The sequence below is a fragment of the Cetorhinus maximus genome, chromosome 9, assembly GCF_964194155.1.
Source record: "Cetorhinus maximus chromosome 9, sCetMax3.hap1.1, whole genome shotgun sequence".
Taxonomy (NCBI): Eukaryota; Metazoa; Chordata; class Chondrichthyes; order Lamniformes; family Cetorhinidae; genus Cetorhinus; species Cetorhinus maximus.
Window position 1 is genome coordinate 12,212,143 of NC_135887.1, and position 25,016 is coordinate 12,237,158.

The window sequence follows — 25,016 nt, forward strand, 5'->3', positions numbered from 1 at the left end:
CTTACAATGGTAAGAGCAACTGGTAGACATCCAAGTCTAGTTTTTAACTATAACCTTGTATTACAATATTTTTTGATAGAAGAGGCCTACTCCAGACATTGAATTGTATTCCATTTCGACTGCTGTTTTATTCAGATAGGCAGCATAATTCTTTAGTTCACTGTCATATGATGTCCTTATTGGTCGTTACGTGCCTAATGATATACTGTATTAATTAAGTGGCCCTTTCAATAGGCCAGAACATATCCAATTATGTAAATGTTTCTGTTGTAACTACCGGGCCAGCTTGTTTTCCCTTTTTCTATAATTTTTTTTTAAAAAGAGATACTAGATTATAGTGCAACAGGATGAACTGAAATGAAGAAGCATTTGATTGTTGTGATGAATATCGATGGGTTTGGAGCTTGAGGCCTTAACAAAGTTGAGTCACAATCCCACCACAGCAAAAACACCAATTGGATGGTCAGCCAGAATGGTCATTTACAAGCAGGAAGTGTTGTTGAATGTTGAAACCTTTTGCTGCCACTTAGTGTCAGGGCTGTGGATCGGACAGTATATGTACCACAGCAGAGAGTGCCCTATTGCCAGTATTGTAGACGTGTGTGCTGTGAGGAAAATAACCCACCCAGGGATTTAAACGGATCAGAAACCTGGTAGTACTTTCCATACTTTGTTTAACCCTTTCAATATCCAGCCCTAGTTCAGGAAAAGCAAACACTATGGCAGCAATTCCAATTGGCTCTGGGTCCCCCTCAAGTGTTGCTCATTAATAACCATTTTAGCTAATACTCCAGTTGAATGCTGCCCTTTTGTCCCCTTCCTTCAGTCATGTGATGGGGAGGCAGAGGTGAAATCATATTGTCTGAACCAAAAATATCATGGCCAAGCATCTTGGCCTGTAGGGAGGAATTAAGCCTAAGCCAGGCAGTAATAGAGTCTTGTATACCTCCTTGCAGCTGGTGACAAAGCAGGCCAGGCAAGAATCTGACAATGGATCATTTATCTAGCTTTTCACATAAAAAGAGGTTTAGAAGGAAAAAGAATTGAAATGCCAGGGTATGAGTTCCTCTGGTTGCTGTGTGGAGACATTATAAATATGCTTGTTTGGAATCGCAAGCAAAAACTTCACCAAGAAATTTACGATGTTACTACGCAAGGTGACCGAAGGAGCTCTTGCCCACTGTTTCAAAACATTAACGTTAGAGAAATGGGAGACGCCACTGGTGAAAGGCTTGTGAGAAATAAACCTGTTTTTTAATCACGGTAGATTTTTTAAAAAAAAAAGATTTTATGCATGAATATTGCAGCATGCTTTGAGGAAGAAACAGAGAACATGTGAAAGATATCCTGTATATCCAGCCCACCTCTACCTGTTAGATCCTGCGGCATCATGTCTAATCTTTAGGAGTGTGCTTTTAGATCGAGTGCCATTGAAAGTCACTGCTTTTGCCAGAAAACCACTTGTGTTGTAACATCTCTTATTAGTGCTTGGTTCCGTAGTTTCTTTGGCAGGAGAGGCTGTTGGACAATTCTTAGCCAGAACAGAGTTTAAACCCCAGACCACCTTCCCGTCAACCCTTTCAGATGAAAGAAGCTATTCAGAGTTGCATATATAAATTTGGGAGACTGGAGGCGTGTTTATTCTTTTATTTTAAATCATTTAAAAATTAAATCTTAAGGGAATTCACAGTGACGATTTGCCCAGTTCACCAGTCTAATATCTGTGAAGTCTGCTGATCCCATATAGAGTCAAAGAGAAACGGTGTGGGGTGGGGGTGGAGAAATCTTTTCTACACCACGTTACATCTGTTGCATATGCAAAACTTGAGTTAAACTTGTAAGGCTGCCTTACAACATGATATGAATCCAGACAGATTAGGTCAAGTACACAGGCACATGATTAAATGGCACCTTGTTGGTGATCTGTTCACGTTTTACACAGTGCCTGACCTGGACTGCTTCTTGCAAGTCAAGTTCCTTTCTATGACCTGCTCAGGGTCAGGGTCTAATTCCGAGGGACTTATTATTAAAACAGCCACACCTTTACATAGAGGGGAGTCCTTTTGTAAGCGGTTCACACTGATGGTAACCGCTTAGCAACACTGGGAAAGAAAATAACTAACTCCATTGTTGGAAAGGAGCATTCACTTGTAAACTGGAGCGGCAACTGTTTCCTGACATGGCCACTTTCTTACCAGGCTGGGGCTACCTGCACTACAGGGGAAGCCTTAACAGTGACAAATCTGCCTGAAGGAATCTCAAACAGCTGAATATAGGACTATTTCCAATGCCTGACCTGGGGGTTGGATGTAAGGGTCACTTTAAACTATTGCACCAACCAACAAGGCCATTCTTATCCTTCACTTTGTCGGTGTAACACTGAACAGGCTTCTGTGAGGCTTATTTCAAATGCAGCCAGTATCATAAGTGATGATTGGAGAGAAAGAACTAGTTTGAGAGCTGCAGAGTTTTGCCGCATACTATGAGTGTTCGAGAACATACAGGAAATCAGTCACGGCCTGGAGTTTCCTTCCTAGTACATGACCCATCTTCTACCTCTTAAGTTACACCATACTGTATTTTACCATTGCATCATGTGCAGAATTTGACAGGACTGTATCTTCACCGGTTCCGCTATGGCCAGTTCTAACATGTCATTATATACTGATTGCACTTGAGTAGTAATAATGAGAGGGGAAAATGTTTTGTGGTCTAAAAGCATTTTTTTTAATAAACGTGACACAGAGAAGTTTTGCCTGCTTTGTAAAGTTACAGCATGGAGACTGTGTTTCTAATCATTCAGGGTATTTAGTGAGCTATGAGAAACAGACTACACCATGGGTTTTTTTTAAAAAGTGGCTTCTTTGCAACTAGAAAACTTCCAGATGAATTGCAGTACACAAACCATGTCATGTTTTGTCAGATAAAATAGATATTGTAGTTGCCTTCTAGCTAAATCTGTTAAATTGCAGTGTGAGGCAGGAACTGCATTCCCTTTGCTGGTATGTGGGGGCTGTTTGTTCATTCAAATGTAAGGATTCTTGTTGACTTGATGATGCAACATCTTATAGTGCAGCACCGTAGGCTTAAAATCTGGGATTTTGCTTCTAGGTTTAGCTGACCCTTGTGTCTAGACATTCTTCCTCCAAATTAGTAAGAAAGCAGGTTGCTGGTGTTAACCACCAAAGTGACTGCCAAATGAGACAGAGGGGAAATTATCCTTGGGTTTTATGCTTCAGTATAACTTACTGACTGAGCACAGGGCAGTGTTGGTGGAGACCATGGAGATGTCTATGGTCACCAGGTACCTTTACCTTGCAGGAATATGAAGTGGGGTGAGGTCGGTGAATGGAGATCAAATAGACTAAATATAACAAGTAGAAGTAATGGTTAAGAAATGGAAATTCATACCATTGGGCTCAATCAATGGTGAAGACTGATGGACCCAAATTCTTTTTAAGTATTCAGACAAGATTGTACAGATAGGGAAAGGGGCTGTAGCCAACGTGTCTCTCCCATAACCATGGCACAATCTTTGCTATTAAGCCAAGAAGAAGCACAAGTGCCAGAATGCTGGTGGTTGGAAAAGGACCGACTATTGCTTTGTTTGCCCTGCACTTTCTAAAGGGTGACCAAGATCTCTCTCTCATTTTTGGAACCTGTAGAAATCCTACACATGGGTTCAGTGGAATTGAGCCAAAAGCGGGTGTGAATGAAGCCTGAATCTTGGCATGAAGCAATTGGAATGAACAAAATATAATGGTGTGCAGTGTTTCAAAGTTTGTATCATTGGGCAAAGCTAGTACAAGGGGTGGGCAGAAGGGAAAGGACCACAGTGGGGAAAGAATAAGGAAAACCAGGAGTTGAACCTTTGCAGCCTTTACTGGTCAGTGAAAGAAGATGCTGCTTCCTGGACCACTTGAAGGCACTCAATAAAATGTTTGAACCTGTAGAGTTTTTAAAGAATGTTTGATCCACGTTGTTTGTGATGTATCTCGCATTCCCCGAACAAAATGATTTAAAGCAGTTCTGCTCGTGTTAGGGAATATTCTCCAAATCCCTCACTCCATTTGTCAAGAAGCTTTTGGTGCAGCGCTAAGTTCTGTGAGGTTATGTTTGAAGTTTGCTTTTCTAGGGCTGTGCCAGTCGATTAGTTAGGCAACTGACCCCTTTTAGAGGAAATTCTCTTCTCCCACGTGTGAGCTCGGCCAACCTTGTTTCTAACCACTCGCCATTCAGAGTTGCATATGTAAATTTGGGAGACTGGAGGCACATTTATTCTTTTATTTTAAATCAAGACTTTACCAGAGCAAAGGGTCGTTCATTGACTTGCCTCCAAATGTCCTTCCTTCCCCCTCGGCGCCGATGCCTAGCTCTTGCCTTGTGCTTTGCCAAAACCGCAAACGTGCTGCGGGGATAATCACAGAAGAGAGTCCGTATCCTACAAAATGATGTGCCAGGTTCATGCACCAACAGAGTAATCAATGAATATTCAAATGCTTGTTTGACAATTCTGAGAATTAAAGTTAGTGTGACATTTTCCTGTAATCTATATTTTCTTACATAAGGTCCATGCACAGAAACAGGCCACTCGGCCCAACCAGTCTATGCTAATGTTTATACTCCACTCGAGCTTCCTCCCATTTTTTTTTCATCTAAATCTAGCATCGTAATCCTCTATCCCCTTCTCCCTCGTATCTAAATCTAGCATCATAATCTCTATCCCCTTCTCCCTCATTTGCTAGTCTAGCCCACCCCCTCCACCCCTTAAATACATCTATTCTATTCACTACAACCGCTCCATGTCATAGTGAGTTCCACATTCTAACCACTCTTTTGGGTGAAGATGTGTCTGCTGAATCCTCTCTTGGATTTCTAGGTGACTATCCTACATTGATGGCCTCTTCCCGACAAGACAAAACATCTCTTTCTGTATCTGCTCTCTCAAAACCATTCATAGTTTTAAAGTCCTCTATTAAGTCATCCCTCAGTCTCCCCTTTTTTCCAAGAGAAAAGAGACCCACGCATCCACTTTATTAACAGAAAAGGCTTCAGTAACATTGCATGCTTCAGCATGTCTGGGGTCGAGAGTTTCTTGGTCAGGTTACATTTCATAAATATTAAACTGCTCGTTTACAGCCTCATTATTTTTGCAGGAATTGGTAATTGAATGCTCCATTTTACTGTTGCATTGAGTCATAATTGGGGTAAATTTATAAATGAATCATTTTTTTAAGTGCAGTGGAGCCTTGTTATATCATTAGGTTAGAATAAGTCAATAAACTGAGCAGTAGGAGTGTTGATGAAATGTTACTGTTAGGATGAGAACAGAACATACACAACAGGGATGATAGCGTTGCCAACTCTGGTCGGACATATCCCTGGAGATGACCTCTGATGTAACCCCTCCCCCACCAATTCAAACGGCCTTTCCCCACCCCATCTCGAGTGATTCTAGAACTAAGAGACTAAACTGTTCAAAGAAAATGGAGAAAGCGCACACTTATTTTTAAATGTCCCTCTGATAGTGCCCTGGAGGTTAATCTTTAATTCCTGGAGACTCTCGGGCAATCCTGGAGGGTTGGCAGTCCGTAGATATACCTTAGGCTCGTTTCTTTGTGTGTGTGCTATGCTTTGGAAAGCTATCAAACGGGAGCACTTAGGTCTGCGGTGGTGATCTGTCAGCACGCTAATGTTCGCTGCATTAAGCGGGGCTGGATGGAGGTTTAAACTCTTCATCTCATTAAGATAAAAGCAAAAAACTGCGGATGCTGGAAATCAAAAACAAAAATACCTGGAAAACCTCAGCAGGCCTGGCAGCATCGGTGGAAGGGAGCACAGTTAACGTTTCGAGTCCGCATGACTCTTCAACATAACATGCAGACTCGAAACGTTAACTGTGCTCCCTTCCACAGATGTATCCAGACCTGCTGAGTTTTTTTCCAGGTATTTTTGTTTTTGTTCTTAATCTCATTGTTTTCTAGACACGAGCAGTCTAGGGTAAAGGATTGAGCATTGGGTAGACCAATGACTTCTGTCAGCAGAGAACAGGGAAGAATGGGAGGAGGTGGTCAGAACCTGCAGCCGAACACAGAGAATTACCAGCGGACCAGGGCCGATCATGAACCTGCTCAAACCGCAAGCGGAGAAAGGAGAGATTAAAAATGTAAGCCAAGGGGAAGGGATGATTTACACAAATGCACCTGCTTAAAAATAAACTTTAAAAATTTGGCTAGGAATTTGTTGGATGCTTCACAGTCCTCCCCGCCCCGTTTCTGACCATCTTTAAACCCTCATAAATTTGATAGAGCCTCCAATCTCTTGCTTCAAAATACCAGTTATGATCTGAATTCATTCTAAACAAACCCCGACTCATTCAAGTCTTTCTCTTAATAATGTTATTATTGGATAAGGCAAATATGAATCAGTTGCCTAAACTAATTGACTCCAACTTGCTCAGTGGCACGTCAACTAATCAGAAAAAGTCCATTCCTGGTCAATTGTAATTTTGTAACCGGCAGGGACTGATCCAGTCAACACTGTGTTCCTTTATCATATGCTGAGCACCTTTACATTTTTATTCGTTCACGGGATGTGGGCATCGCTGGCTAGGCCAGCATTTATTGTCCATCCCTTTAGAAGGTGGTGCCGCCTTGAACCGCTGCAATTCATGTGTTGTAGGTACACCCACAGGGCTGTTACGAAGGAAAAGGGAGCATATTCAAAGTCTTTGGACTGTATGTGTTCAGTGTATTTGTTAGTCACAGAATGCCACACAACGAAGGCATTTTATTGATTGTCTAATAAGAGGAAAATAGAAATGGCACCTTATGTACTAGTATCTAACATCTTTTGAGGTATTATGCCTGTGTGCAGAACTATTCCTGTCTGGGGGTTGCTCAGTCATGTATAGGTCTGTGCTCCATTGGACATACTGGCTGAAGCCTATTTTTGGTCACTTGGTAGCACTGAACTTGAATACTGCAGAAAGGGGAAAGATGTTGCCGAAGTATTTTGTTTTGCACTTATCAGGACAAATGCAAAAATGGCAAATTTCAAATGATCACAACAATTTATACTGCAGGAGAAAAGGTTCTGATTGGTTTTCCAAGTTGACTCTGATAAAGGTGCAGATTGGCTGCCAAGTTGACTCTGATTGGCTGAAGTGTTGCCATGGAGAAAGCAATGGGGAATTATAGTCTCCCCAAGCTCCTGGGTAATTCAAAAAAGGCGCAAGGCTTGAACATATTCCTTTTGATTGCGGAGAACAGGGCCCTTTTTTTATTTTTGACACCAAGCCATAGAGGAGAAATCAGAAAAGATGACAAAAATCTTGATCAAAGACTGGATATTTTTAGAAGCATCCTAAAAGGGAGAGGCAGAGTGATTTAGGGAGGGAATTCCAGATATTGCATAGAGATGTAAGAGGCAACTTTCCAACTTGGCGCTTGCAGTCGGAAGCCTTGCTTGCCAAATGTGCATCCCAGAAATTCGGCTGCATGTAAACCCAATTTTCCAATTGTTCAAAATTATTTGGCGTGTAAATGCGCGCAACCTCTGAGTTTCTGATATGTGGCCTGGGCAGGTCCAGCTCCCCACTGGGAGCATCAAGTCAACGTGCTACACTTCACAATAACAATAATTGTTACAAAACCGTTATCCCTTCTACATATTGCATTGCTGCTTTTGAATTCCGGGTGGAGAGCCCATTATTTTTGTAGAAGCAAAGCTGGCGTTGATTATTTATTGGTTTTGGCGAGACCAGCGAAGGCTGCTGGCTCCACTGTTGCCTTTAGTGTGAGGAAGATTGTTTCAGCCACGTAATATACTAAACGGGTATGACTCCAGTTATGGAAAACTCATCATCTGTCAGAACTTTAAAAACAAAAACTGCTTGGAAAATCTCAGCAGGTCTGGCGCCGTCTGTGGAGAGAGAGAGAAACGGCCAATGTTTCAAGTCCAGTATGACTCCTCCTCTTCACTTCTGAAGAAGAGTCACGTCGGACTTGAAATGTTAACTCTGCTTCTCTCTCCGCAGCTGCCGCCAGACCTGCTGAGTTTTTCCGGCACTTTCTATTTTTATTTCCGATCTCCAACATCTGCTGTATTTTGCTTTGATCATCATAATCTGTCAGGTTCTGTGATTGGGTTACCTATTGATTCAGGAATGGTTTTGTCGGTTTTATCACTGAAAAATAACTTAGAACTAGATAATAATTCAAACCATACCCTCTTAGAGTGATTGTACCCAAACCTGGATACGGGTTTATTCCCTTTTTGGAGAGACTGTATTCAAACCCAGTAAAAGGGTCATGACATCTTGGCAGCATTCTATCTGGTCTTGGATTAAATATTAACTGCATTTAATCTTGCGCACAACTCCTTACCATCTTGGAGGTGCCGTATTCAAAGCTTGGCACAGACTCACGAGCCTTGCAGGCCCAATACTAAAACCTACATGTGGACTGATGCCAATTTGAGGATAATGTATGCAGAACTGCATATCATTCCGCGGCATCCTGGTGACTCTCTGTTCAAACATGTTTGTTTTGTGAAGCTGTATCCATTCAGGAATTTTGTGAAAAATGTCTAACTTTGTGGGCATGTTTTTCCTGGTGATGGTGTATTTAAATCGAGCTTTTGAAGGCCGTGCAGAATGATTATTTAAGAGAAAAATGAACCTGAAACTTGGCTAATGGGTAAAACCTGCTGGTTTTTGTATATTGCTAGAGCTCAAATTGCTGTAGAAATAATCTAATATTCATGCAATGGGAAATTTACCTGTTATTTGACCCACAACTGTCTGCACAAATCTAACGAACATTTACATCTCTTACTAGGAGGTGTCAATGTGACATGACCGGTGGCTTGACTTATGTTATTTCCTTAAATTTTGCTCAATTCTTATATTAGTTTGAGGCACTGTTTTCTGCACAGGCTACCCAGTGTCTTCCCACAATGTCATAGAAAGATAGTGATACTATGATATGTTGCTGATTTTCTGTGAGAAGCATGCAAACACTCACAGGCACACAACAAACCTTTGCGCACACATGCACATTCAAACATACACACATGCATGTACAAACATGCGCACAATTGCACTTGCTCTCAAACATGCGTGTACACATGCATGCACACTTATATGCACACACGTTCGCACACTTGTATGCACACCTGCGCATACACATGCACACGCACTCAGATTCATGCACACACTGGTGCACATGCACACTCACATGTATACACGCTTGCTCAGTCATGGGCACAGACACATGTACATCTCATGCTGGAGGAACATGAGGGTTCCAGGCAGTGGTGGGTAGGGAACTTAAATCCATGGTTCTTGCCTGTGGATTAATGGGGTTACCTTGCTTTGTTGCAATGGCATGTCCTGCATCTGTGGTTTACTGCTTATTGCCTACTCCCTACACTTTCATCATAGGCTAGACCTCAGTCTTTGAACTCTCTCTGCAGCACCATCTCTCCTTTCTTTCTAAAGCCTCATAGAAGCTTTCACTTGAACTGTGTTCCCCCCCTCCTTTCCATGGGTTATACCTCATGGCATTCTCGTTCTCCTCCTGTAAACAGCTCTGAGATGCTCATCCATCTGAGGTTTGTTGTAAATGCTGTTATGTTCTGAATTAGTTACCACTGTAGATTTAACCCTTTTGTTAAGTTAAATTTTCTGCCAGTGTTTTGGGTTTGAAGTTACTGCGATTTGCGTTCCAATGACCCACAAAGAAAGGAAATTGAAATCGGGTAAGATATTCTAATGTTGGCCAAACTTATCCTCAGTTATAAAGAGCATTTCTTGAATGAATTTTTTAAAAAAGAAATGGCATCTTAAATATAAAGTCTTGCTTCTGTCAAGAGTGGTAAGAGTTAACGGAAAATCTTTTCACGGCAAAACAACAAAAATCATCTTAAATTTGTCTTTGAATGTTAAAAATGTAGATGGAAAATGTGAATCTATGACCATACTATATGCCTGTTGCTCCAACATTAATGTACAAAAGTATGTGAAGTATAAAGAGGTTTTAAAATGATTGAGTTTGTGATGTTGGTATCTTAGAGTATATTTCCATATCTGATTTTTTTTTTCCTTAATAAACTTAATGATGTTTTGTTTGTTAATAGTGATCTTCAATTATAATAAACTTGTGTTGTAATCTCCATGCCTTTTGTTCAACAATAATGTTTGTTCTTCAACATTCAGGGTCCCAGCAAAGTAAAATAAATCATCTTAATTTAGACACAGATTTAATCTTCTCTTGTTTTCTGAAGGCGCTGACCGACTCATTGCTACAATACGATTCCCCGAATGCTCTCTGAATAATCACACATGCGCCCAGCCTTCACCTGTAAGCCTCTAAACTGAGAGTTTACGGGCTATTTGACTGTAGGAGTCAACGTATCCTAGCCCTGCCCAATACTCAAAGAAACGTAGCTACTCCACTTTACTACCTAGCAAGGGTAAGTGATAGCGGTCAAGGGCAGGAATCTTTAGTGGACTTTCCCCTCCCTAACTCAGTGACACTCAGGCCAATTGTAATACTCCATCTGCCAGCCTTAGCTAAGATCAGTTAATTCAGCGCAGGCTGAGAAAGATATCGTGGAGCTTCTAGTCAGTGTGGTTCAGTTATACACTTTACAAATAAAGTCAGCCTTAATTTTTTTTTTATTACTATTGAAAAACTGAGGTGAAGGACCAAAGCCTATAGAGCAGGAAAGCACCAGGGTTGGAAAGAGTATAAGAAAAAGGTGAGTTTACTTGACTGATAGGTGGGATGGTGGGGTTATCGTATGAGGAAAGGTTGGACAGGCTGGGCCTGAGTTTAGAAGATTGAGAGGTGATCTTATTGAAACATATAAGATCCCGAGGAGACTTGACGGGATGGATGCTGAGAGAATACTTCCCCTTGTGGGAGAGACTAGAACTAGGGGACACAGTTTAAAAAGGGTCTCCCATTTAAAACTGTGATTAGAAGAATTTTTTTCACTGAGGGTTATGAACCTTTGGAACTCTCTTCCCCAGAAAGCGGTGGAGGCTGGGTGATTGAATATTTTTCAGGAAGAGGCAGATAGACTCTTGACTAACAAGGGAGTCGAAGGTTAGCGGGGGTAGGCAGAATGTGGAATTGAGGCCATAATCAGATCGGCCATGATTGTTGAATGGCGGAGCAGGCTTGAGGGGCCGAATAGCCTACCTCTGCTCCAAATTCTTACGTTGATATGAATTAAAGCCAGGAAGTGATTGGATTATAAGATGGGGGAAACAGCTGGGTTGGGGGTGGGGGTGCAAAATTCTCATGGGACTTGGGTATCATTGGGGGGTGGCAAAGGTGCAGATTCAAGAGATTCAAAAAGAACTAAATGATCAAGGTGGAGCTTCCTCTTGTAGCACCAGACAGGAGCTGCACCGCATTATGCTATTACAATGAGGTTTCTCCCCCAACCCCCCTCCCACCCCCCCAGCACATTCCTCTGACTGTGAAAGTCTCTATTAAGGTATAATACACCCCTGGTAGATGTGAAGAAACCTGCAGGAAAAACGTGTAACCGGAGTTGACAACTCTTCACATAGTAACTGCCCTGCTGTGGACGTCCAGCATTTTCTCTCCGTGAGCACAACAGCAAAATCACCTCTTATAGGAAGAAAGCTTTCTTTCGATCAGAGTGGCCTTGACCATGTGCATTGGCAGAGGACAGTTCATTCTCTTCCCACCGCATTTGAGCCCAAACGAATGCCCCTGCACATCTTTTAACAATATTATGGGCAGCTAGTTTGGGCTTGTTTGTGTCTTGCTGTATGAATCCAAATGAGGCGGATTAATTTGTTGTTTAGATGCTTTCTAAGTAACTATTGTAGAAAATAACTGCAATTAGTATTCATCTCACACACACCTGGTTTTAAAATGGACCACAAATCCCCTTCATATGCTGTAAGCAGCTGCCAATTTAATGTTTAAAAAAAAAAATTAACAAAGAGATGATAATCACGCACGCTACTAATCTTAGAATGTTGAAAATCTCACACGGTTACATATACACGTGTTGTCACATGCACAGGAATCCTTTCTCTGCAGCTTTACTTTTGCACTTTGAAACTGGCAGGAGCTGTGATTTGAATTTCAATCGGTCCAATTATGCAGTGGACAATTTTTCCAAGACTGCTTTCCTGAATGTTCCACCCTCAACCCCTCACAGCTTTGCTCCATTTACAGGACTAGGGGGGGAGAAAAGAGTGGAATGGGACTAAATTGAATACTCTGCCAAAGAGTCAGCACAGGCAAGAGCGGCCTTCTCTATTGTATGTTCCTGCGAAGGAGAGGCTGATACATCTTCACACTTTTAACATGCCAAGAAGCGATTGAGTCAGGGTAGAGACCTCCTGTTCAACACAGTGAAGATATCGTAAGGATTAGGAGTTGTTAAAGGCAGAAAAGGCGTCTTTCACGACCACAGGATGTCCCGAAGCACTTTTGCAGCCAATGACGTTCTTTGGAAGAGTTGTCACTATTGTAGAAACAATTTACCAATTTGCGCACAGCAAGATTCCACAAGCACTAATGTGACAATGACCAGGTAATCTGTTTATGTGATTTTGGTTGAGGGATAAATATTGGCCTGGACACCGAGGTTAACTCCTTCTTTGAAATAGTACTGGTGGGATCTTTTACATCCACCTGAGGCAGCACACAGGGCCTCGGTTTAAAATCTCATCTGAAAAGTGGCACTTCTGACAGTGCAGCACTCCCTCAGCACTGCACTGTAACACCAGCACAGATTGTTGTGCTCAAGTCCGGGAGCGGGACTTGAAACCACAACCTTTTAACTCAGTGGTGAGAATGCTACCCACTGAGCCACAGCTGACAGGAAAAAGTGCTTGTCACAATAAAAAGGAGACCAAGCATCTTGGAGGCAGCTTTCGCAATGGAAGAATATGGAATGTTCCACCTGCAGTTGGGGGAAACGGCCGCATTTTGTTTTTTGCTCCAAGGTATCCCGCATTGTCAGAGGTTTGATTGTTCTTATTCATTTATGGGATGTGGGTGTCGCTGGCTAGGCCAGCATTTATTTCCCACCCCGAATTGCCCTTGAGGCAGTGGTGTGAGCTGCCTTGAACCGCAGCAGTCCATGTGGCGTAGGTACATGTAGATGACGTGGTGGCCGCACTGCAGAATTTTCTGAAAGGCTTTCCATTCAGCCAGTATGTCCCACTCTGCTCATCACAGCAACTTGGCTCTTTCCAAGGCTTTGACAGGAACCTTAATGAATATGTGGGATGGAGTAAATTTGTGTGGTAATTGTTGTTTAATGATCAATTAACAAAGCGAGGAGGAGAAATTATCTTAATTCTGAACATTAACGTGTTAAAATAATTTACTTTGAGTCACAAGTTCAAGAGCTTAGGATTTAATACCCACTCACTTAACTTCACTTTCCAAAATTATTACCCCCTTAACACACAAGTAATGCCCTGTGGCTCAGATGAATGGAGCATATTAAATCCCCTGATTGCTCTCGCAATAACTCCTCCCTAGGAAATTTCCTGTGCCAATGCCCAGGGAGGACAAGACTGGTTTAACCAATAATGCACCTGCCCTGTCACATGAACGAGCGGCTGACAGTAACTAACTAGGCTCGTTTTGCAGATACTGAGGGAAATGTGCCTGAGTTACCACCTTCGGGGAAAGTTCGGAGCAACGGGAAAGCAGATGATTCTAGGTGCAACCGACCCTCGTCAATTCCAGCTATCCTGCGATGAAACCTCCAGTTCAACCAGTGGTGGCAATCCTATGAGTGCAGGGCAGGCGAATGAGTTAAGGTGAGAGGTTTTCTAATCTTCAGTACCTTGAAAGGTTCATCTATAAACATTACAACGAGCCTTGGTGCATCTGAAGGTATTGCTCTGCGTTTACTAAATCCTGACATGAATCAAATATATCTCTAAGTAAAGATAGCAAATGCTGGAAATACTCCACATCGACCCGCAGCATTAACTCTGTTGCTCTCTCCACAGATGCTGCCCGACTTGCTGAGTATTTGCGGCGTTTTCCGTTTTTATTTACGATTTGCAGCATCTGCAGGACTGCGCCCTTTTCGAGGCTGAACGACTTTAACCTATCTGGTCATTATTCCTAACTCGTTCCTTTAGCTTCAGGAATCAGCTTTTTTTTGCTCTTCCCTGAAAAGCCTGATTATGTGCACTAATTGTGTACAGTACTGCAAGTGAGAGCAGATCAGACTACTGCAGAGTTTAAGTTTCAATGTCACAGATTATGGTTTGCATTGTCACAAATTACAACATTAACTAATGGTGATCAGACTTCAGTTTTTTTTTTTGCACATCGAGGATTTTTCCTGAAACACAATTATGGTAAAATGCAACATACAAGACGAAAACCACAAAAAAACAAACTTGTTTTAAAAGGAAGGTTCAGCATTTGATTTGGACATCCAGCATTTTTATTTTGAGCGGTCAGCAATGATGTGTTAGCTATTGGTGTGGACTTTGCGCTCGGCGGCGATGGGAACAGCACTTGCCACTGGCCTGGAAGATAGCTGCCCATAAAGGTTTAGTAGGCTCCGTGTGGAATCCATTTCTGTGGCATCCGTTTGCTCTATTACAACATCAGCTTCATTCAGGTGCCATCTAATGGAAACACTGGCTTCGAGGGACAATGAAGTCATCAAATGGCCTGAGCGACCAATCAGATTGAAGAATTTTCACAGACAGCAAACCAGGAAGTAAAAGGCACTGATTTTCCTTCACTTTTTAATCATTTTACCGAGGGCAAAATAAAGCTTGGGACATACACATTGGATTAAGATAGAGACTGGAATATCATAAACAAGCACTGAAAAAGATTAGTTTATATTATTTTTAAAAATCTATGGAATATTTTTGTCATGGAATGGAGGGAATGATACTCCAAACTTCTAAAAAAAAATTAGTTTTCAGGCCAGAGACATTTTATTTTATTCATTCACAGGATGTGGGCTTCGCTGGCAAGTGACTTGGAGGGGAACTTCCAGGTGGTGGTGTTCCCATCAATTTGCTGCCCTTGCCCTTCTAGATGGTAGTGGATGTAGGTTTGGAAGTCGCTGTCTAAAGAGCCTTGGTGAATTCCTGCAGTGCATTTTGTAGATGGTACACGCTGCTGCCACTATGCATCAGTGCTGGAGGGAGTGAATGTTTATGGATGTGGTGTCAATCAAGTGGGCTGCTTTGTCCTGGACAGTGTCAAGTTTCTTGAGTGTTGTGGGAGCTGTGCTCATCCAGGCAAGTGGGGAGTATTCCAGCACACTCCTGACATGTGCTTTGTAGATAGTGGATAGGCTTTGGGGAGTCAGGAGGTGAGTTACTTGTTGCAGGATCCCTAGCCTCTGACCTGCTCTTGTAGCCGCAGTATTTATATGACTAGTCCAGTTCAGATTCTGGTCAATGGTAACCCCCCAGGATGTTGATAGTGGGGGATACAGTGACGGTAATGCTGTTGAACATCAAAGGGCGATGGTTAGATTCTCTCTTGTTGGAGATGGTCATTGCCTGGCACTTGTGTGGCGTGAATGTTACTTGCCACTTGTCAGCCCAAGCCTGGATGTTGTCCAGATCTTGCTGCATTTGGACTTGGACTGTTTCAGTACCTGAGGGGTTGCAAATGGTGCTGAACATTGTGCAATCATCAATGAACATCCCCACTTCTGACCTTTAGAGGAGGTAACCAGGAGTGTTGATGAGGGTAATGCATTTGATGTGGACTGCATGGATTTTGGGAAGGCTTTTGATAAGGTCTGTCATGGCAGACTGATCAAGAAAGTAAGAGTCCATGGGATCCAATGCAAAGTGACACGTTGGATCCAAAATTGGCTGAGAGGCAGGAACCAGAGGGTGATGGTAGAGGGATGTTTCTACGACTAGAAGTCTGTTTCCAGTGGGGTTCCCCAGGGCTTGGTGCTGGGGCCCTTGCTGTTTGTGGTGTACATAAATGATTTGGACTTAAATGTAGGGGGTATGATCAAGTAGTTCACGGATGGCACGAAAATTGGTAGAGTGGTAAATAGTGAGGAGGATAGCCATGGACTGCAGGAGGATATCAATGGATTGGTCAGGTGGGCAGAGCAGTGGCAAATGGAATTCAACCTGGAAAGGTGTGAGGTAATGCACTTGGGAAGGGCTAACAAGGCAAGAGATTACACTATGAATGGTAGGACCCTGGAAAGTACTGAAGATCAGAGGGAATTTGGTGTACATATCCATAGATCCCTGAAGGTAGCAGGGCAGGTAGATAAGGTGGTTAAGAAGGCTTATGGGATACTTGCCTTTATTAGCCAAGGCATAGAATACAAGAACAGGGAGGTTTTGCTGGAACTGTATAAAATTCTTAGGCCACAACTGGAGTACTGCGTGCAGTTCTGGTCACCATATTATTGGAAGATGTGATTGCACTGGAGAGAGTGCAGAGGGGATTTACCAGGATGATGCCTAGGCTGGAGGGTCTGAGCTATGAGGAAAGATTGGATAGGTTGGGGTTGTTTTCCTTGGAGCAGCAAAGGTTGAGAGGGGACCTGATAGAGGTGTATAGATTATGAGGGAAATAGATAGGGTGGATAGGAAGGCACTTGTTCCATTAGTAGAGGGGTCAATAATCAGGGGGCATAGATTTAAGGTAGGAGGTTAAGAGGGGATTTGAGGAGAGACTTTTTCACCCAGAGGGTGGTGGGCGTCTGGAACTCACTGCCTGAAAGGGTGGTTGAGTCAGAAACTCTTGTAACATTTAAGAAGTATTTAGATATTTACTTGCGTTGCCATAGCCTCCAGGGCTATGGGTCAAGAGCTGGAAAATGGGATTAGTGTAGTCAGATCTTTGTCAACTGGTGCAGACACGATGAGCCGAATGGCCTCCTTCTGTGCTGTAGACGTCTATGAGTCTTATGATGGAAGGAAGGTCATGATGAAGCAACTGAAGATGGTTTGGCCGAGGACACTACCCTGAGGAACTCCTGCAGTAATGTCCTGGAGCTGAGATGACTGACCTCCAACAACCACAACCATCTTCCTTTGTGCTAGGTATAACTCCAACAAGTGCAGAGTTTTCTTCCCGATTCCCATTGACCCCAGTTTTACTAGGGCTCCTTGATGCCACACTCAGTCAAAAGCGGCCTTGATGTCAAGGGCAGTCACTCTCGCCTCACCCTGGGAGTTCAGCTCTTTTGTCCATGTTTGAACCAAGGCTGTAATGAGGTCAGGAGCTGAGTGGCCTTGGCGGAACCCAAACTAGACATCAGTGAGCAAGTTGTTGCTAAGCAATGCCGCATGATAGCACTGTCGATGACCCCTTCCATTACTTTACTGATGATCAAGAGCAGACTGATGTGACGGTAATTGGCCAGATTGGATTTGTCCTGCTTTTCGTGTACAGGACATACCTGGGCAATTTTCCACATAGCCGGGTAGATGCCAGTGTTGTAGCTGTACTGGAACAGTACAGTAGTTCAGTAGTAGTTATGACTTAGTACATTGTTAACACACAGTCTCACTCAAGAAAGCATAACATTTTTAATGGGTTTTGCGGTGAGAATAGTGCGTTTAAAAAGTTGAAATGCACATCACTGATTGTGTGTTGATTGGATCAGTGAGGTCTGCAACAGTGCATTCTGTGGAAGGACAGACAACTCGTGGTTTTTGCACATGTACAGATGCCAGGAGTTGCTGCCAGTTTGAAGTAACGACAGGAAATGCTGATGGTTTCTCTGTCATTGCAACCATAAAGTCTGGGCTATGGTATTTGTTCTCAGATCCTAAATAAGATCCAGGCAGAAAAGAAAACAGCTGCCCACAAGAAGTAACATTTCCCAAATCAAAATCCTGCTGGGAGCTGATTTCTGTAAATTTGTGAATGTGAGAAAAATCCTACAGTGTCTTTGCATGGCCTTAGAGTTGTGCATGTGCTGTCCATGTTTTGGAAAGCAGATATTCCTCTAACATGCAGTATCATGCCCAGTTCTCCTTGGCAATCATAGAATAGATTCATAGAATGGTTATAGCATAGAAAGAGGCCATTGGGCCCATCAAGTCTGTGCTGGCTCTCTGCAAGAGCAATTTAGCTAGTCCCACTCTCCCACCTTTCTATGAAGTCCTGCATTTATGTTTTCCCCGTCAGGTCCTTCTAAAAAGTACAATTGAATTTGTCTCCATCACACTTTCAGGCAGTGGGTTCCAGATTGTAAATGCTCGCCATGTAAAAGAGTATTTCATTATGTTGTTACATGAGCTTTCAGCAACTCTCAACTCTTCAGGGTCTTGCCTGTGGCCCACATTTCAACTTGGGTTCAAAGGGGAAAGGTTGAATCCTTTGAGCTCAAGTTTTCCTATCTGAACCATGTCCCTGGTTATATAAATTGGGCAATTTGATAGACCTTTCCAAAGCAAACTACCACTTAGTCAGGTGAGGTGGTGACGTAGAGGTAATGTCACTGCCCTAGTAATCCAGAGGCCCAGGCTAATGCTCTTAGGGTACAAGTTCAAATCCCACCACAGCAGAATTTAAATTCAATTAATGGAATCTGGAATTGAAAGCTAGTCTCAGTGATGGTAACCATGTGCTATCATTAATTGTTGCAAAAACCCATCTGGTTCACTAATGCCCTTTAGGGTAGGAAATTTGCAGGCCTTACCTGGTCTGGCCTACATGTGACTCCAGACCTACATGTGACTCCAGACCCACAGTGATGTGGTTGACTCTTAACTGCTCTCTGAAATGGCCTAGCAAGCTATTTGGTTCAAGGGCAGTTAGGGATGGGCAACAAATATAGGCTTTGCCAGCAACACCCACATCCCAGGAAAAAAACTACTGTTTAGTAACACTCTCAGTATCTCGCTGTTTCGATTCCACACCCTATTCAGATTCTGCTGTTGATTAGCTAACACACTCTCTACCAGTTCATCAGAATTCCATCCCATATTAAACCTTGGCTTAAACAGAGTTTGATCTCGGGTAACGTACTGGACATTTGTTTTTATTTTCATTAATAACACATTTTAAGAGTTGCTGCAATTTTGCAAATCTTTCTACTCCCTGTCCCCCCGTTAGTTATTAGAATGGAACTCTCTTCCGAAGTTTCAGGGTTCCTGAGTGTAACGATTCTGAGAGGTTTGGGAGTTGCACTGACCAGTTTACATCACTATGTGGTGCTCTAATAAAAGAAATATAGGGGGCCAAATTTTGCTGGCAAAGTAACGGTAGCTTCATGGTGCTTACCGGGGTCATTACAACACAGGAGACCATTCAGCCCATTGAGTCCATGCTGGGTCTCTGAATAGAGCAATCCAGTCAGTCCCATTCCCTTTCGCTATCCCCATAGTCCTGCAAATTTATTTCCCCCTGGTGTCCTTCCACTTTCATTTCACTTTCAGATTCCACCCCCCACCCCCACCCCACCCCATCCCCATATCTCTTGCCTAAAACCTCAAATCTGCACCCCTAGCTCATGTATCATCAGCCAATGGGTACGGCTTTTCTTTTGTCTACCCTATCCATGCCTGTCACAATCTTGTACACCTCAGTCATATAAAGTTGCTAGAAAAAGTAGCAAGCTTGAGGATTGGGAGCAGTTTAGGACTCAGCAAAGGAGGACCAAAGGATTGATTAAGAGGGGAAAAATAGAGTATGAGAGTAAACTTGCAAGGAACATAAAAGAGGACTGTAAAAGCTTCTATAAGTTTGTCAGAAGGAAAAGATTAGTGAAGACAAATGTAGGTCCTTTACAGTCCAAAACGGGATAATTTATAATAGAGAACAAGGAAATGGCAGGGCAATTAAACAAATACTTTAGTTCTGTCTTCATGGAGAAAGACACAAATAACTTCCCAGAAATATTAGGGAATCAAGGGTCAAGTGAGAAGGAGGGATTGAAGGAAATTAGTATTACATAAAAAACAGTGCTGGAGAAATTAATGGGACTGAAAGCCAATAAATCCCCAAGGCCTGATAATCTACATCCCAGGGTACTAAAGGAGGTGACCAAGGAAATAATGGATGTGTTAGTTGCCATCTTCCAAAATTCTGTAGATTCTGGAACATTCCTGGCAGATTGGACCCCCACTACTTAAAAAAGGAGGGAGGGAAAAACAGAAAATTACAGACCAGTTAGCCTAACATCAGTAGTATGGAAAATGTTAGAGTCTATTATAAAGGATGTGATAACAGGACACTTAGAAAATATCAATGGGATTAGACAAAGTCAACATAGATTTATGAAATGGAAATCATGTTTGACAAACTTACTGGAGTTTTTTGAGGATGTAACTAGTAGAATAGATAAGGGAGAACCAGTGGATGTGGTGTATTTGGATTTTCAGAAAACTTTTGACAAAAGTCCCATATGAGAGGTTAGTGTGTAAAATTAAAACACATGGGATTGGGGGTAATATATTGGCATAGCTTGAGAATTGGTTAGCAGACAGGAAACGGAGAGTAGGAATAAACGGATCTTTTTCGGAATGGTAGGCGGTGACTAGTGGTTTACCGCAGGGATCAGTGCTTGGGCCCCATCTATTCACGAGATATATCCATGATTTGGATGAGGGAACCAAATGTAGTATTTCCAAGTTTGCTGGCGACACAAAACTAGGTGGGGATGTGAGTGGTGAGGAGGTTTTTAAGAGGCTTAGACAAGTTGAGTGAGTGGGCAAATACATGGCAAATGCAGTATAACGCAGATAAGTGTGAAATTATCCACTTTGGCAGGAAAAACAGAATGGCAGAGTATTATTTGAACGGTGATAGATTGAAAAATGTTGATGTACAAAGGGACCTGGGTGCCCTTCTATATCAATCACTGAAAGCAAGCATGCAGGTGCAGCAAGCAGTTAAGAAGGCAAATGGTATGTGGGCCTTCATTGCAAAAGGACTTACGTACAGGAGTAAGGGTGTCTTACTGCAGCTGTACAGGGCTTAGGTGAGACCACATCTGGAGTAGTGTGTGCAGTTTTGGTCTCCTTACCTAAGAAAGGACATACTTGCTATAGAGGTAGTGCAGCTAAGGTTCAACCAGACAGATTCCTGGGATGGCAGGACTGTCGTATGAGGAGAAATTGGGCCGAGTAGGAGTTTAAAAGAATGAGAGAGGATCTCATTGAAACGTATAAAATTCTGACAGGACTGGACAGATTGGATGCAGGGATGATGTTTCTTCTGGCTGGGGGGGGCTGTCTAGAACAAGGGGTCACAGTCTCAGGATATGGGGTAGACCATTTAGGACTGAAGACCATAAGACCATAATATGTAGGAATGAGGAGAAACTTTTTCACTCCAGAGGGTGGTGAACCTGTGGAATTCTCTACCACAGAAGGCTGTGCAGGCCAAGTCACTGAAAATACTTAAGAAGGAAATAGATAGATTTCTATACTCTAAAGGCATGAAGGGGTATAGGGAGAGAGTGGGTGTATGGCGCTGAGATAGTGGATCAGCCATGATCATATTGAATGGCGGAGCAGGCTCAAAGGGCCGAATGACCTACTCCTGCTTCTATTTTCTATGTTCCTATTAATGCGTGATGACAGAAGGGATAAGCCATGAGTTGTGAATTGCCACAAATTGCTGGATGCTTGGTGCCACTCTGCCTTGCAGATCTGGAAGATTGTCTTCAACCTCCCCATGAGTATCAAGAAATTGCTGGATTTGTGCAAGGAATATGAATGAATCTTGCTGAGGGCTGGTATTTAATCTCGTAAGGAGCCTGTTGATGCTGTGATTTATAGTTCTGACAGGAAACTCAACCTCTCTGGCCCAGAAAGGTAGCAATTGAAACCTTGGACTCTCAGTCCAGCAGGTCGTAAATTGTTCCTGAAGACTTTTTTTTTATTTTACATTTTAAATCACCCTCTTGTCCCTCTCTCAATTCACTCTCTCTTCATTTCTCTTTTTGTATCTAATTTCCTTTTCTGTTGATCGATCTGCTTCTTTCTCTATCCTTAAATTTCATTGGTTATTGAGGTAGATGTTTGGATTCATCATTCACAAGGTCCTGGTGACGATTCCCAATACCTGTGGAATTGTATCCCAGTCTGAGTCAGCACCTTATGAGGCGGAGGGATATGGGGAAAAAAGCAGACGGCAAACCTAGAGCAGGTCAAAAGTTCAAATCGGGCAGTCCCTGGTGGTTGCCATTATTCTTGCTCAGACCAACGTTCAAATTTGAGTTTGACACCATTGGGAAGCAATACAGTACCTAAACTTGATAATATTACGGGCGGAAACTTCAGCTCGGTGAGCAGGGGCGGGGCCTGCTCGCCGAGGCGTAAAATGACGCGGGGTGACATCGGGCGTGTGTCCCGACATCACCGCGCGCCATTTAGATTTTCAGTTCGGCGGGCACACAGCAGAGTCAGCAGTGTGCCCACCGAACTGTCAAAGACCTATTAAGGCATGTTAAAAAGCAATTAAGGCAGTCAGCTGAGCTGCCTGTCCAACCTTTAGGTTGTCGGGCAGGCGAAGAGCCCAGGCGGCCTTTGCATTTTTCATGGAACCTCATCCAGGGGCGGGATGAGATTTCATGAATGATTTAAAATTTTAAGAACATTTTTTATTAAAATTAATGCACGTGTCCCGGCTCATGTGACAGTTTCACATGAGGGGGACATGTCATAAAAATTTTTTCAACACTTTACTAAACTGTTTAAACTTAAAACTAATCTCCGTTCTTTCGCGCGCATGCATGAAAGAGCGCATTTCTGAATCAGGCAAACCCACCCCCCCTGCACAGGGAGCGCTCAGCGCTTCCGGGTGTGCATCACGCTGGGCAGGCCTTAATTGGCCCACCCGTGTAAAATCGTGGTGCCCAGCCAATCGGCTGCGCACCCACCCCCGCACAACCCCCCCCCCCACAATGGGGAGAAAATTCTCCCCTTTTCTTTTCCCCAACTCGGCAAAACACATTTCAATAACCCTTCCAATTTAAAAAAATATATAAAAAGAATAAAACATGAGTTATGTTGCAAGGTTCTTTTGAAATCTCAAAACATTGGAAGTGGCGCATGAAAAGTAGGAAATGTTCCTGGAATGCAGTCACAGGACAAACTGTTGGATTCTTTATAAAGGAGCACCATCCCGAATGTCCCACGTTTTTTTTATCTCCAAGTGAGCGGTCAGTATTGCGCACCTTATCTGCCTCAGTTACATCCTCTCCGTCACTAAAAATTTTCTTGTTCAATTTTTAAGGATCTCTCCAAATGCCTTCCCCTGCAATCGCCCTCTCTTTTTCCCAACATCCATTTTTCTGGTGAGAGGTTAAAACATCTTTCCTTTCAGGGTTCCCATGGCCCTATTTTAAACAAGAATAGTGGAGTTCATCCCAGCGTCCTAGCCAATATTTATCCCTCAAACAACATTACCTTAAAAGATTATCTGGTTGCTATCACTTTTCTGTATATGGGACCTTGCTGTGTTTGAATTGGCTGTCATATTCCCTACATTACAACAGTAACAACACTCCAAAGCTACTCTTCATTGGCCGCAAATAGTTTAGAGATGTCATGAGGCTCTTTCATGTGTAGCCACTTGTACCCAACAAATCACACTCAAAAGTTTCTCTTCCTGATCCTACCTCTGGTGTGCCCCAAAGATTTATCCTTGTCCCCCACCCCTCCTATTTCTCATCAATGTGCAACCCTCACTGGTACCATCCAAAAATATAATGGCAGGTTCCACATATTCCCTGATGACACCCAGTTCTACCTTGCCAGCACCTCACCCTACTCCTCTGGCTGTCTTTAAATTGTCAAGATTGCTTATTCGACATCTAGTACTGGATGCGAGGAATTTTCCACCATTGGCAAGACCGAAGCTGTTGACTTCAATCCCTACCACTAACACTGGCCAATAATTAGCCATTAATTCCATGTCTCTCCCTGGCAACTGTCTGAAGCTGAATAAGACCGTATTTGACCCCAAGATGAGCTTTCAGCCACGTGTTCACATTATCACCAAAACCGCCTCCAGCCACATCCGTAACATCACCTGATTCCACGATTGCTTCAGCTCCACTGCTGCTGAAACTCTCATCCATGCCTTTGTTAGCTCTAGACTTCACTATAATCCTCTCCTGACCAGCCGAACACCTTCTACATTGCATAAACTTGAGCTCATTCAAAACTCTGCTGTCAATATCCTAACTCACATTGAGCCCTGTTCACTACCACCCTTGTGCTCTCTGACCTACATTGGCTCCCAGGCAGCAAAGCTGCAATTTCAAAATTCTCATTCTCATTTTCCAATCTCTCCATGGCCTCATCTGCCTCTCTGTAAACTCCTCTTGTCCCACAACCCTTCAAGATCTCTGTGCTCTTCCAATTCTAGCCTCTTGTGCAACCCTCATTTTAATTGCTCCACCACAATCTTGCTTTTGAGTGGACTGTCCATAAATTTTTAAATTGCAAGGTGCACACCAATTTCTTTTTAAAGTCAGTGTTCTCTAAATATATTATTGCCTTGTGATATGCAGGTAATGTTTATTGATGTTATTTTAATTTTTGATTAATTTTCATTATCAGCAGAGCAAGTCTCCTAACTATATCCATATCTTGTAATATAGAGGAGAATCTTTCCCCCTTCTCCTTCCCCATTGCTTCTATTTTGCCAACTATCTAGTTTGCATTCCACACACTAAAACTTGTATAACAAAAGGCAACATATTCAATAAGGAAAAAAGTCTATTTTTATTCAACAGCTTACAACAACACATATTTATATTGTACCTTTACAAAGGAGGCAACGGTAGTGTAGTGTGGTGATAATGTCACTAATCCAGAGGACCAGACTAGTGCTTCTGGGGGTAAGGGTTCAAATCCCCTAGTGGGATTGCAAGCCATGGCAAATGATGGAATTTAAACATTCAATTGATAATCTGAATTTTTTTCAAAAAGCTATTCTTGGTAATGGTGGCCATGAAACCATTGTCAATTGTTGGTCATACTGGTTCACTAATGCCCCTTTAGGGAAGGAAATCTG

At 42.7% G+C, this 25,016-nt stretch overlaps 1 protein-coding gene across 1 annotated transcript in view; it reads left to right on the top strand.

The window, feature by feature from the left end:
* Window positions 1-2,838, top strand: part of cuedc1b (CUE domain containing 1b) — a 156,400-nt gene extending 153,562 nt beyond the window's left edge. The window contains exon 11 of the mRNA XM_078548081.1: window positions 1-2,838. This exon is cut by the window's left edge and continues 296 nt beyond it. The gene's annotated coding sequence lies outside the window, so the exon portion shown is untranslated.
* Window positions 2,839-25,016: the final 22,178 nt, after the last annotated feature.